The 13,377-nt window shown below is 41.7% G+C and overlaps 1 protein-coding gene across 1 annotated transcript in view; it reads right to left on the reverse strand.

The window, feature by feature from the left end:
* Positions 1–13,377, reverse strand: part of LOC131604000 (uncharacterized) — a 60,824-nt gene that overhangs the window by 524 nt on the left and 46,923 nt on the right. The gene's annotated exons all lie outside the window — the stretch shown is intronic.

Here is a 13,377-nt window from a genome sequence, read left to right on the forward strand (position 1 = left end):
ACCTCATATGACATGTTATCAACATCTAGTCTCAAATCTCTGAAAAGGTCGCGCGAATTGTATCGTCCTCCTCCCATTAGTATTCTTCCTTGAAGCACCATTATCTTCAAAGTCACAACAAGAATCAAAATATGCAAATCAACTTTCAACTGCAATACTATATCTTAGCAAAAAATTGATCGGTTATAACATTATTTTGTCCTAGAATCATGCGGCCTAACATAACAGTTCAATCAAGATTGAAACTCTCCAAATTATATAGCAAAACCGTAACATAACATGTCCATACTTTTAGTAGACATTGAATTTATCAAATTTTGTCAGATATCAAGAGCGAAGTTAAGAACATGATTTGGTGTATTCTATTCAAGGAAAGTCAAACCAACATTTACAAACTAGTAGCCAATACATGTAAGTGCTATGCTACACAAAACAAAGAGTAACTTGCAGTGATTAACAAGTTATCATTATGCTTAGAATACACAAGAGCATGAGCAAACCTCAGATAAATCATCTGAAGAGAGATCTCTGATATGGCGAGGGTATGCTGAAGTTCCAAAAGAGCATGCCGTGAAAATGTCAGGATCCGTATCCGGAAAAGAGAAGGCTTCTGGATAGACTGTAGTGGTACGCCTTCGGAATGAAGATGAAGGCTGACAATATAGTCATTATGATGAAGTTTAGTACACAATCACATGTTAAGGAATTTGAAAACAAAACGCCGATGAAGTTTAACATATGGAAGCAAGCACAGATCAAACAAAAATCCAAACTAACCATAAACATATATCTATCTAAATCACAACAAACAAGTAAGTTTATAAATAGACACTCACATAAATAGTCTAAAAATGAAGAGAATGCATCATATTTACATAAGATTTTCACTCATCAGAAAACATATGCACTGAAAAATAAAACAAAAACAGCCCAACATGAAAACAATCTAAGATTTAAGGCCGATACATGCATAGAATATAATTTTTTTTATAGAATCTATCTCATATATATTCAAAGTTCAATTCATCAATAAATAAACAAGAACAAGGGTCACTACTACTAGATTTGTAATACCCGATATTATATTTATTCAATCTTTATATTTGCTAATATGATTAGTATGAAATAAGGTGGATAAATATGGTATATATATTTCTACTAATTGGTTTATGGGAGAGGGGCATATTAGTAATTTCACCCTTAAGTAGAATAGAGACATGTTTGGTTGATCCTTCTTTCCTTTTCCAAAAACCAGAATTTAGTGAAAGAGAGAAAGAGAGGAGAACGTGGGAAGAGAGGAAGAGAAGAGGAAGTCTCAAACTTGGTCCCATTGTTCAACCTTGCATGCAACCAATTCTGCCCCAAATCTTGCTCTTTCCATCATCTTCATCTTGCTTCAGCATCATCATCATCTCCATCTTGTTTTAGCTCTGTTATCATCATCTTCTTCACTCCTAAGGTGAGTCCATAGTTAGTGAACTTGGGGTTTGCATGTGAGGGTTCTCAATTGGGGATTTGGGAATGTGAGTAATATATGAATTATTGCTGCTAATCATTATTAATCTGAAGTAATCCTTGCCTGCTATTGTCTCTGATTGTGTTTGTAAACTCTGATTTCGTTAGAACTGAGTTGGAAATGTAGGGATTCATTTTAAAGCTTGGGACTGATATAGAACCCCTTAAATATGCAGAAAAATGATTATGGTTCAGTGTAACCGGTTACGGGTTTGAGTGTAACCGGTTACGCTGTTGAAAAACTGAGAATCTGGGCATTTTGCGTGACCGTAACCGGTTACGGTTCCTGGTGTAACCGGTTACACTGGGCGTAGAAGGAAAAATTCAGTAACTTGGGAGATTCATATCTCCCGCTTCGTACGTCCGATTGACGCGTGCCATATACCGTTAGAAAGCTAATTGAGTGTACTATCTAGGAAAATTAGTACCGGTGTTTGAATATTATTTTCCGGTGTATCTGACATAACTTCAGTTAAAGTGCGACACTAATGCTATGTAACTTGCGTATAATTAGACTGATTTAGTTCATTATTTCTAACTACCATGTTATGCTGAAATAAGAATGCTATATTATGATGAATTATGATCATTCTATTAATGCCCATTGTTTCGGTTAAATAATCGGGTTTGTGTGCTTGCGTGCTTTAGTGCTTGTTTATGTACGTATGCTGAATCGAAGTAGACCAGGTACTAAGTTACGATTCGGACCACGGGTCCTTGAGTTGTCTGTGGGACTGCCCTGATCTTGGATCCCAGAGGCCATATTCATTCCTGCTGAAGAGATTTCTTCCGATGATGCAATTACCAAGTTAATAGAAGGTACAATCAGCACGGTTAATTATCTCTTTTCTCAAGAAAGATCCTTTCTTTTAGTTCTTTCCAAAGAGCCTTCTGTGAGGATTGAATTATCGGAGATTCCGGTGGTGTGCGAATTTCCTGATGTATTTCCTGAGGATATCACTTCTCTTCCTCCAGAAAGAGAAGCGGAATTCTCAATCGATCTTGTTCCTGGGACAGCCCCAGTTTCCATCACTCCTTATAGGATGTCTCCTATTGAACTCAGAGAACTGAAACGCCAATTGGAAGAGCTTCTTGCTAAGCATTTTATTCAACCCAGTGTTTCTCCATGGGGAGCCCCTGTTCTTTTAGTGAAGAAGAAAGACGGAAGTATGCGCCTGTGCATCGATTATCGTCAGCTGAACAAAGTCACCATAAAGAACAAATATCCTTTACCACGGATTGATGACCTCCTAGATCAGTTGAAAGGAGCCAGTGTGTTCTCGAAGATTGATCTTAGGTCAGGGTACCATCAAATCCGAGTGAAGAGCTCTGATGTGCCTAAGACTGCATTCAGGACTCGATATGGTCACTACGAGTTTTTGGTTATGCCATTTGGTGTGACTAATGCTCCGGCAGTTTTCATGGATTACATGAATCGAATCTTTCAACCATATCTGGACCAGTTTGTAGTAATCTTCATTGATGACATTCTTGTGTATTCTCGTACTCCTGAGGATCATGAAGAGCATTTGCGGATTGTGTTATCTACTCTTCGAGAGAAACAATTGTATGCCAAGTTCAGTAAGTGTGAATTTTGGCTATCTGAAGTGAGTTTTCTTGGTCACGTCATCTCTGGAGGAGGCGTGGCAGTGGATCCTTCTAAAGTAGAAGCAGTGGTGAATTGGGAGAGGCCAAAAAGCGTGACTGAGGTTAGAAGCTTCTTAGGCTTGGCTGGTTATTACCGGAGGTTTATCATGGGGTTTGCTAAGTTAGCCTTACCATTGACAAAGCTTACGCGAAAGGAGGTTGCTTTTGAATGGGACTCCGAGTGTGAGCAGAGTTTCCAGAAACTTAAGAAGAAGTTGACTACTGCACCCGTGTTAGTGATTCCGGATCCAAACCGATCCTATGAGGTGTTCTGTGACGCTTCTAAGAAAGGTTTAGGTGGAGTATTGATGCAAGATGGCCAGGTGGTAGCTTATGTCTCTCGACAGTTGAGATCTCATGAAGAGAATTACCCGACCCATGATCTCGAGCTTGCTGCAATAGTTTTTGCACTCAAGGTGTGGCGACATTACCTATATGGCGTTCACTTTGAGATGTTTAGTGATCATAAAAGCTTGAGATATCTTTTCGACCAGAAGGAGTTGAATATGCGACAAAGGAGATGGATGGAGTACCTCAAGGATTATGACTTTGAATTGAAGTATCATCCGGGAAAGGCTAACAAAGTTGCAGATGCGTTAAGTAGGAAGGAATTTCGAGTTGCGGAGTTGATGATGTTAGAACATGACTTATTAGAAAGGTTTCGCAATCTAAATCTTCAGTTTGAATGGACACCCAATGGTGTGTTGATCAGTAATTTGAGCATTCAGAATGAGCTACGAGAAAGAATTCGGATATTCCAAGGGTATGATGAGCAATTGCAAGCGAGCGAAGGCATGCCTGATTTTGTGAGAGCACCTGATGGAGTAATCTTGTTTAAGCAACGGATGTGTGTACCTAATGATTCTGAGTTGAAGCGTTTGATTCTGGATGAAGCACACAAGAGTAGATTTTCTATTCATCCTGGATCGACCAAAATGTATCAAGACTTGAGGAAAGACTTTTGGTGGCCAGGGATGAAGAAGGAGATTGCAGAGTATGTAGCACAATGTCCCATTTGTCAACAAGTTAAGATTGAGCATCAGAAACCAGGAGGAATGTTACAACCACTGGAGGTACCAACGTGGAAATGGGATTCTATCTCTATGGATTTCATTGTGGGATTACCCCGTACTCGAGGCGGACATGATTCGATATGGGTAATAGTGGACAGGTTGACTAAGTCTGCTCACTTTTTACCTGTAAAGACCACTCACAAGGTGATTCATCTCGCAAGGCTTTTCATAGCAGAGATTGTACGGTTGCATGGCGTGCCGTCCAGTATAGTGTTTGATCGTGATCCAAAATTCACTTCAAGATTTTGGAAGATGTTTCATAAAGAATTGGGGACTAGACTAGATATGAGTACGTCTAACCATCCTCAATCCGATGGACAGACGGAGAGGACGATCCAGACGATAGAGGATATGTTGAGAGCTTGCATTCTAGAAGAAGGTGGGAGTTGGAAAGATCATTTGCCATTGATAGAGTTCGCATACAATAACAGTTACCATGCTAGTTTGGGTATGGCTCCCTATGAAGCTCTATACGGGAGAAAATGTCGATCACCTTTGTGTTGGGCCGAGGTAGGAGAGAAGAGTATTCTTGGACCGGAGATTATACAAGAAACCACCGAGAAAGTTAAGATGATCCAAGATAATCTCAAGAAAGCCCAAGACCGACAAAAGAACTATGCGGACAGGCGGAGGAGACCTTTGGAATTTGAAGTGGGTGATCATGTGTATTTGAAGGTCACTCCAAGATTAAGGTTGGGAGGACCGTTCAAAACGCGTAAACTCAGTCCGAGATATGTGGGACCGTATCAGATTATGAGTCGGGTAGGTGAAGTGGCTTATCAGTTGGCATTACCACCTTCACTATCCGGGCTGCATGACGTATTCCACGTATCTCAGCTCCGAAAGTTCGTGCCTGATACCTTTCATCCTATCCTTCCGGATTCTGTGGAGATAGAACCAGATCTTTCCTATGATCCTCAACCTCACCGTATCCTGGAGCGTGCGAGCAAGTCTCTACGGAGTAAGGAGATACCTATCGTGAAGGTGATGTGGGATGGGGCGCGTCCTGAGGAGGCTACTTGGGAACTTGAGTCAGAGATGCGGGAATCCTATCCTCACTTGTTTTGGTAAGTTTCCTTTGAATTCGAGGACGAATTCTATTTAAGGGGGGGAGAATGTAATACCCGATATTATATTTATTCAATCTTTATATTTGCTAATATGATTAGTATGAAATAAGGTGGATAAATATGGTATATATATTTCTACTAATTGGTTTATGGGACTAGCTTAACCTATTAGTAGTAATAAGAGGGGCATATTAGTAATTTCACCCTTAAGTAGAATAGAGACATGTTTGGTTGATCCTTCTTTCCTTTTCCAAAAACCAGAATTTAGTGAAAGAGAGAAAGAGAGGAGAACGTGGGAAGAGAGGAAGAGAAGAGGAAGTCTCAAACTTGGTCCCATTGTTCAACCTTGCATGCAACCAATTCTGCCCCAAATCTTGCTCTTTCCATCATCTTCATCTTGCTTCAGCATCATCATCATCTCCATCTTGTTTTAGCTCTGTTATCATCATCTTCTTCACTCCTAAGGTGAGTCCATAGTTAGTGAACTTGGGGTTTGCATGTGAGGGTTCTCAATTGGGGATTTGGGAATGTGAGTAATATATGAATTAATGCTGCTAATCATTATTAATCTGAAGTAATCCTTGCCTGCTATTGTCTCTGATTGTGTTTGTAAACTCTGATTTCGTTAGAACTGAGTTGGAAATGTAGGGATTCATTTTAAAGCTTGGGACTGATATAGAACCCCTTAAATATGCAGAAAAATGATTCTGGTTCAGTGTAACCGGTTACGGGTTTGAGTGTAACCGGTTACGCTGTTGAAAAACTGAGAATCTGGGCATTTTGCGTGACCGTAACCGGTTACGGTTCCTGGTGTAACCGGTTACACTGGGCGCAGAAGGAAAAATTCAGTAACTTGGGAAATTCATATCTCCCGCTTCGTACGTCCGATTGACGCGTGCCATATACCGTTAGAAAGCTAATTGAGTGTACTATCTAGGAAAATTAGTACCGGTGTTTGAATATTATTTTCCGGTGTATCTGACATAACTTCAGTTAAAGTGCGACACTAATGCTATGTAACTTGCGTATAATTAGACTGATTTAGTTCATTATTTCTAACTGCCATGTTATGCTGAAATAAGAATGCTATATTATGATGAATTATGATCATTCTATTAATGCCCATTGTTTCGGTTAAATAATCGGGTTTGTGTGCTTGCGTGCTTTAGTGCTTGTTTATGTACGTATGCTGAATCGAAGTAGACCAGGTACTAAGTTACGATTCGGACCACGGGTCCTTGAGTTGTCTGTGGGACTGCCCTGATCTTGGATCCCAGAGGCACATACCTGAACTACCGTTGCAGTGTGCTTGTGAGGGCCTGGAGGCGTTTTACTCACTTGCTGTATACACACTCGCGTGCTCGGTATGATGGCGTTATGCGGCTAAGTAAGCCTACGCATAACAGGTAAACCATCTCTAATGATGCCATGTAGGCTACATCATTAGGTTCCTACCCGGATGGGCTCATGCGTCGAGACGGCGTGTTACACTTGCTGTTAACACCACGTGCGTACAAATGGTTAATGGGACGGTGTCGCCTCTTAGGCAAGGTCACCTCGCAGCCATGTAGGCTTGTGCGAACCCGTTTAACCATTCTTGCAGGGTGCTTGTGTAAGTCTCTTGACATATAGGCGTGGGTGAACCCACCGAGGGTGTGTTAGTAACTTAGTCTAGTGGTATTAACGTACTTCTGGATTCCCCGTTATGGATGCGGGTTTTGCATACTTGGTTGCTATACAATGTGTATTTGCTTGAGACAAGTCCAATGGTGGACGAGTCGCTTGTTTACTCCGTGCTTGTACCGGAAGTGAGAGTAACCCCGAATCCATGGTGGATTCGTGTATTTTTGTATGTTCCCTTTAGATCCGAGTGGACTAATAGGATAGGCGCACTCACTGAGATTTAGTAATCTCATTCCATTCCAATTATTTATTTTTCAGGTGGTTCGAGGCAAGATCGCGGTAAGGGAAAGATGGATTAGATCTCTTGGCGATGCTTGGATATTCTTCTAGTTCTTATCGTGCTTGCTAGTTTATGTATTTTGGATATGTACTTACATGATGTACTTGTATTTTGGTCATGATACATTCGGCTTTTGTAATCGTGTACTTCTATTTTCCGCTGCAAACATTATGTACTTATTGTCTTATGATCCATTTATAATACTTTATGCATATTATCCTAGACAAATATGTGTGGAGTGTTACAGTTGGTATCAGAGCAGGTCGATCCTCGACTTTGCTAAGACACATCATAATGCAGTACAATTCTGCCTCATATGTGTATAATCAGTAAGATTCCTTATGTCTTATTTATGGTATTAAGCCTTATCAACTTGATTCCATGCGTAGGACAGACATGGAGATGGCTGAGCAACGCAGAGGTCCCGGAAGGCCCAGAACAAGGAATGTGGAGCCCGAGCAACCAGCCGGAAGTGCAGGCGTGCCTTGGCAACAAATGATGCAGCTGATGATGCAGCAGAACCAGATGATGGCCCAAATGATGCAAGGCATGCAGGGACAACAACCTCATACTCAAGCTCCCGTTCCTCAAGCTGCAGCTGGACCAGACTTTCGTGCCTTCTTCAGGATGGATCCTCCAGAGTTCGTTGGTGGACTTGACTCACTCTTGGCTCATGATTGGTTAGCTGGTATGGAGAGGGTGTTTCAAGCTATTCAGTGTACTGAAGAAGAGAAGGTGATTTTTGCTACTCAGAAGATGAAGGGACCAGCTCTCAGGTGGTGGAACACTGCATCTACTTATTTCACCACTCAAGAGATTCCTAAGGACTGGCAACACTTCAAAGTGGCATTCTTGGAGAAGTATTTCCCTAATAGTGTGAGGACTCAGAAGGAGCGAGAATTCCAGAACTTCAAGCAAGGTGACATGTCTGTTTCAGAATATGCAGAGAAGTTCGAGGACTTGGCAGACTACTCCAGACAAGCTGTTTATGCCCCAGATGAACTATGGAAGATTGATCAGTTCATGATGGGTTTGAGGGCCGACATTGCCCATAGCGTTTCCCAAAGAGAGTTCACCACTTATGCTGAATGTCTAAGACAATGCTATGTTGCTGAAAACAGTTTGAAGAGGGTTCAGGAAGAGAGGAACCAGAACAGGGCTAATTTCAGAGAGCAAGGGAGATCTACTCAAAACTTGAGGCCCCGTAATCCTCCACCAAAGATGAAGCAAAGCCACGGTGACCGTTTCCCCCGACCACCCTTTTGTGATAAGTGTAGGAGGAAGCACACTGGAAATTGTGAAGTTTATCCTGTCAGATGTTTTGAGTGTGGCGAGCAAGGTCACGTGATGAGGAATTGCCCGAAGAAGGGAGCTCCAGGAAGGACTGCAGGTCGTGTTTACACTTTGGATTCAAGGAAGGCCAAGGGAAACAACAATCTCATTGCGGGTATGTGCTATGTTAACAATCAACCTTTATGTGTTTTAGTTGATTGTGGAGCCACTCATTCCTTTGTCTCTACCGAGTGTGTTTATCGACTTGGTTTGGAAGTTACTCCATTACCCACTCCCATGATTATTTCTTCGGCAACGGATGATACCGTGGAAGCTCGACTAATTTGCAAAGATTGTTTGGTGTCTTTTAATGGTCGTGACTTCCCGATTGATCTAATTTGTTTACCCCTCAAGAAGCTTGATGTTATCCTAGGGATGGATTGGTTGACTCTTAACTCAGTGTACATTGGTTGCAAAGAGAAGGCCATATTCATTCCTGCTGAAGAGATTTCTTCCGATGATGCAATTACCAAGTTAATAGAAGGTACAATCAGCACGGTTAATTATCTCTTTTCTCAAGAAAGATCCTTTCTTTTAGTTCTTTCCAAGGAGCCTTCTGTGAGGATTGAATTATCGGAGATTCCGGTGGTGTGCGAATTTTCTGATGTATTTCCTGAGGATATCACTTCTCTTCCTCCAGAAAGAGAAGCGGAATTCTCAATCGATCTTGTTCCTGGGACAGCCCCAGTTTCCATCACTCCTTATAGGATGTCTCCTATTGAACTCAGAGAACTGAAACGCCAATTGGAAGAGCTTCTTGCTAAGCATTTTATTCAACCCAGTGTTTCTCCATGGGGAGCCCCTGTTCTTTTAGTGAAGAAGAAAGACGGAAGTATGCGCCTGTGCATCGATTATCGTCAGCTGAACAAAGTCACCATAAAGAACAAATATCCTTTACCACGGATTGATGACCTCCTAGATCAGTTGAAAGGAGCCAGTGTGTTCTCGAAGATTGATCTTAGGTCAGGGTACCATCAAATCCGAGTGAAGAGCTCTGATGTGCCTAAGACTGCATTCAGGACTCGATATGGTCACTACGAGTTTTTGGTTATGCCATTTGGTGTGACTAATGCTCCGGCAGTTTTCATGGATTACATGAATCGAATCTTTCAACCATATCTGGACTAGTTTGTAGTAATCTTCATTGATGACATTCTTGTGTATTCTCGTACTCCTGAGGATCATGAAGAGCATTTGCGGATTGTGTTATCTACTTTTCGAGAGAAACAATTGTATGCCAAGTTCAGTAAGTGTGAATTTTGGCTATCTGAAGTGAGTTTTCTTGGTCACGTCATCTCTGGAGGAGGCGTGGCAGTGGATCCTTCTAAAGTAGAAGCAGTGGTGAATTGGGAGAGGCCAAAAAGCGTGACTGAGGTTAGAAGCTTCTTAGGCTTGGCTGGTTATTACCGGAGGTTTATCATGGGGTTTGCTAAGTTAGCCTTACCATTGACAAAGCTTACGCGAAAGGAGGTTGCTTTTGAATGGGACTCCGAGTGTGAGCAGAGTTTCCAGAAACTTAAGAAGAAGTTGACTACTGCACCCGTGTTAGTGATTCCGGATCCAAACCGATCCTATGAGGTGTTCTGTGACGCTTCTAAGAAAGGTTTAGGTGGAGTATTGATGCAAGATGGCCAGGTGGTAGCTTATGTCTCTCGACAGTTGAGATCTCATGAAGAGAATTACCCGACCCATGATCTCGAGCTTGCTGCAATAGTTTTTGCACTCAAGGTGTGGCGACATTACCTATATGGCGTTCACTTTGAGATGTTTAGTGATCATAAAAGCTTGAGATATCTTTTCGACCAGAAGGAGTTGAATATGCGACAAAGGAGATGGATGGAGTACCTCAAGGATTATGACTTTGAATTGAAGTATCATCCGGGAAAGGCTAACAAAGTTGCAGATGCGTTAAGTAGGAAGGAATTTCGAATTGCGGAGTTGATGATGTTAGAACATGACTTATTAGAAAGGCTTCACAATCTAAATCTTCAGTTTGAATGGACACCCAATGGTGTGTTGATCAGTAATTTGAGCATTCAGAATGAGCTACGAGAAAGAATTCGGATATTCCAAGGGTATGATGAGCAATTGCAAGCGAGCGAAGGCATGCCTGATTTTGTGAGAGCACCTGATGGAGTAATCTTGTTTAAGCAACGGATGTGTGTACCTAATGATTCTGAGTTGAAGCGTTTGATTCTGGATGAAGCACACAAGAGTAGATTTTCTATTCATCCTGGATCGACCAAAATGTATCAAGACTTGAGGAAAGACTTTTGGTGGCCAGGGATGAAGAAGGAGATTGCAGAGTATGTAGCACAATGTCCCATTTGTCAACAAGTTAAGATTGAGCATCAGAAACCAGGAGGAATGTTACAACCACTGGAGGTACCAACGTGGAAATGGGATTCTATCTCTATGGATTTCATTGTGGGATTACCCCGTACTCGAGGCGGACATGATTCGATATGGGTAATAGTGGACAGGTTGACTAAGTCTGCTCACTTTTTACCTGTAAAGACCACTCACAAGGTGATTCATCTCGCAAGGCTTTTCATAGCAGAGATTGTACGGTTGCATGGCGTGCCGTCCAGTATAGTGTCTGATCGTGATCCAAAATTCACTTCAAGATTTTGGAAGATGTTTCATAAAGAATTGGGGACTAGACTAGATATGAGTACGTCTAACCATCCTCAATCCGATGGACAGACGGAGAGGACGATCCAGACGATAGAGGATATGTTGAGAGCTTGCATTCTAGAAGAAGGTGGGAGTTGGAAAGATCATTTGCCATTGATAGAGTTCGCATACAATAACAGTTACCATGCTAGTTTGGGTATGGCTCCCTATGAAGCTCTATACGGGAGAAAATGTCGATCACCTTTGTGTTGGGCCGAGGTAGGAGAGAAGAGTATTCTTGGACCGGAGATTATACAAGAAACCACCGAGAAAGTTAAGATGATCCAAGATAATCTCAAGAAAGCCCAAGACCGACAAAAGAACTATGCGGACAGGCGGAGGAGACCTTTGGAATTTGAAGTGGGTGATCATGTGTATTTGAAGGTCACTCCAAGATTAAGGTTGGGAGGACCGTTCAAAACGCGTAAACTCAGTCCGAGATATGTGGGACCGTATCAGATTATGAGTCGGGTAGGTGAAGTGGCTTATCAGTTGGCATTACCACCTTCACTATCCGGGCTGCATGACGTATTCCACGTATCTCAGCTCCGAAAGTTCGTGCCTGATACCTTTCATCCTATCCTTCCGGATTCTGTGGAGATAGAACCAGATCTTTCCTATGATCCTCAACCTCACCGTATCCTGGAGCGTGCGAGCAAGTCTCTACGGAGTAAGGAGATACCTATCGTGAAGGTGATGTGGGATGGGGCGCGTCCTGAGGAGGCTACTTGGGAACTTGAGTCAGAGATGCGGGAATCCTATCCTCACTTGTTTTGGTAAGTTTCCTTTGAATTCGAGGACGAATTCTATTTAAGGGGGGGAGAATGTAATACCCGATATTATATTTATTCAATCTTTATATTTGCTAATATGATTAGTATGAAATAAGGTGGATAAATATGGTATATATATTTCTACTAATTGGTTTATGGGACTAGCTTAACCTATTAGTAGTAATAAGAGGGGCATATTAGTAATTTCACCCTTAAGTAGAATAGAGACATGTTTGGTTGATCCTTCTTTCCTTTTCCAAAAACCAGAATTTAGTGAAAGAGAGAAAGAGAGGAGAACGTGGGAAGAGAGGAAGAGAAGAGGAAGTCTCAAACTTGGTCCCATTGTTCAACCTTGCATGCAACCAATTCTGCCCCAAATCTTGCTCTTTCCATCATCTTCATCTTGCTTCAGCATCATCATCATCTCCATCTTATTTTAGCTCTGTTATCATCATCTTCTTCACTCCTAAGGTGAGTCCATAGTTAGTGAACTTGGGGTTTGCATGTGAGGGTTCTCAATTGGGGATTTGGGAATGTGAGTAATATATGAATTAATGCTGCTAATCATTATTAATCTGAAGTAATCCTTGCCTGCTATTGTCTCTGATTGTGTTTGTAAACTCTGATTTCGTTAGAACTGAGTTGGAAATGTAGGGATTCATTTTAAAGCTTGGGACTGATATAGAACCCCTTAAATATGCAGAAAAATGATTCTGGTTCAGTGTAACCGGTTACGGGTTTGAGTGTAACCGGTTACGCTGTTGAAAAACTGAGAATCTGGGCATTTTGCGTGACCGTAACCGGTTACGGTTCCTGGTGTAACCGGTTACACTGGGCGCAGAAGGAAAAATTCAGTAACTTGGGAAATTCATATCTCCCGCTTCGTACGTCCGATTGACGCGTGCCATATACCGTTAGAAAGCTAATTGAGTGTACTATCTAGGAAAATTAGTACCGGTGTTTGAATATTATTTTCCGGTGTATCTGACATAACTTCAGTTAAAGTGCGACACTAATGCTATGTAACTTGCGTATAATTAGACTGATTTAGTTCATTATTTCTAACTGCCATGTTATGCTGAAATAAGAATGCTATATTATGATGAATTATGATCATTCTATTAATGCTCATTGTTTCGGTTAAATAATCGGGTTTGTGTGCTTGCGTGCTTTAGTGCTTGTTTATGTACGTATGCTGAATCGAAGTAGACCAGGTACTAAGTTACGATTCGGACCACGGGTCCTTGAGTTGTCTGTGGGACTGCCCTGATCTTGGATCCCAGAGGCACATACCTGAACTACCGTTGCAGTGTGCTTGTGAGGGCCTG

The sequence above is a fragment of the Vicia villosa genome, linkage group LG5, assembly GCF_029867415.1.
Source record: "Vicia villosa cultivar HV-30 ecotype Madison, WI linkage group LG5, Vvil1.0, whole genome shotgun sequence".
Lineage (NCBI taxonomy): Eukaryota > Viridiplantae > Streptophyta > Magnoliopsida > Fabales > Fabaceae > Vicia > Vicia villosa.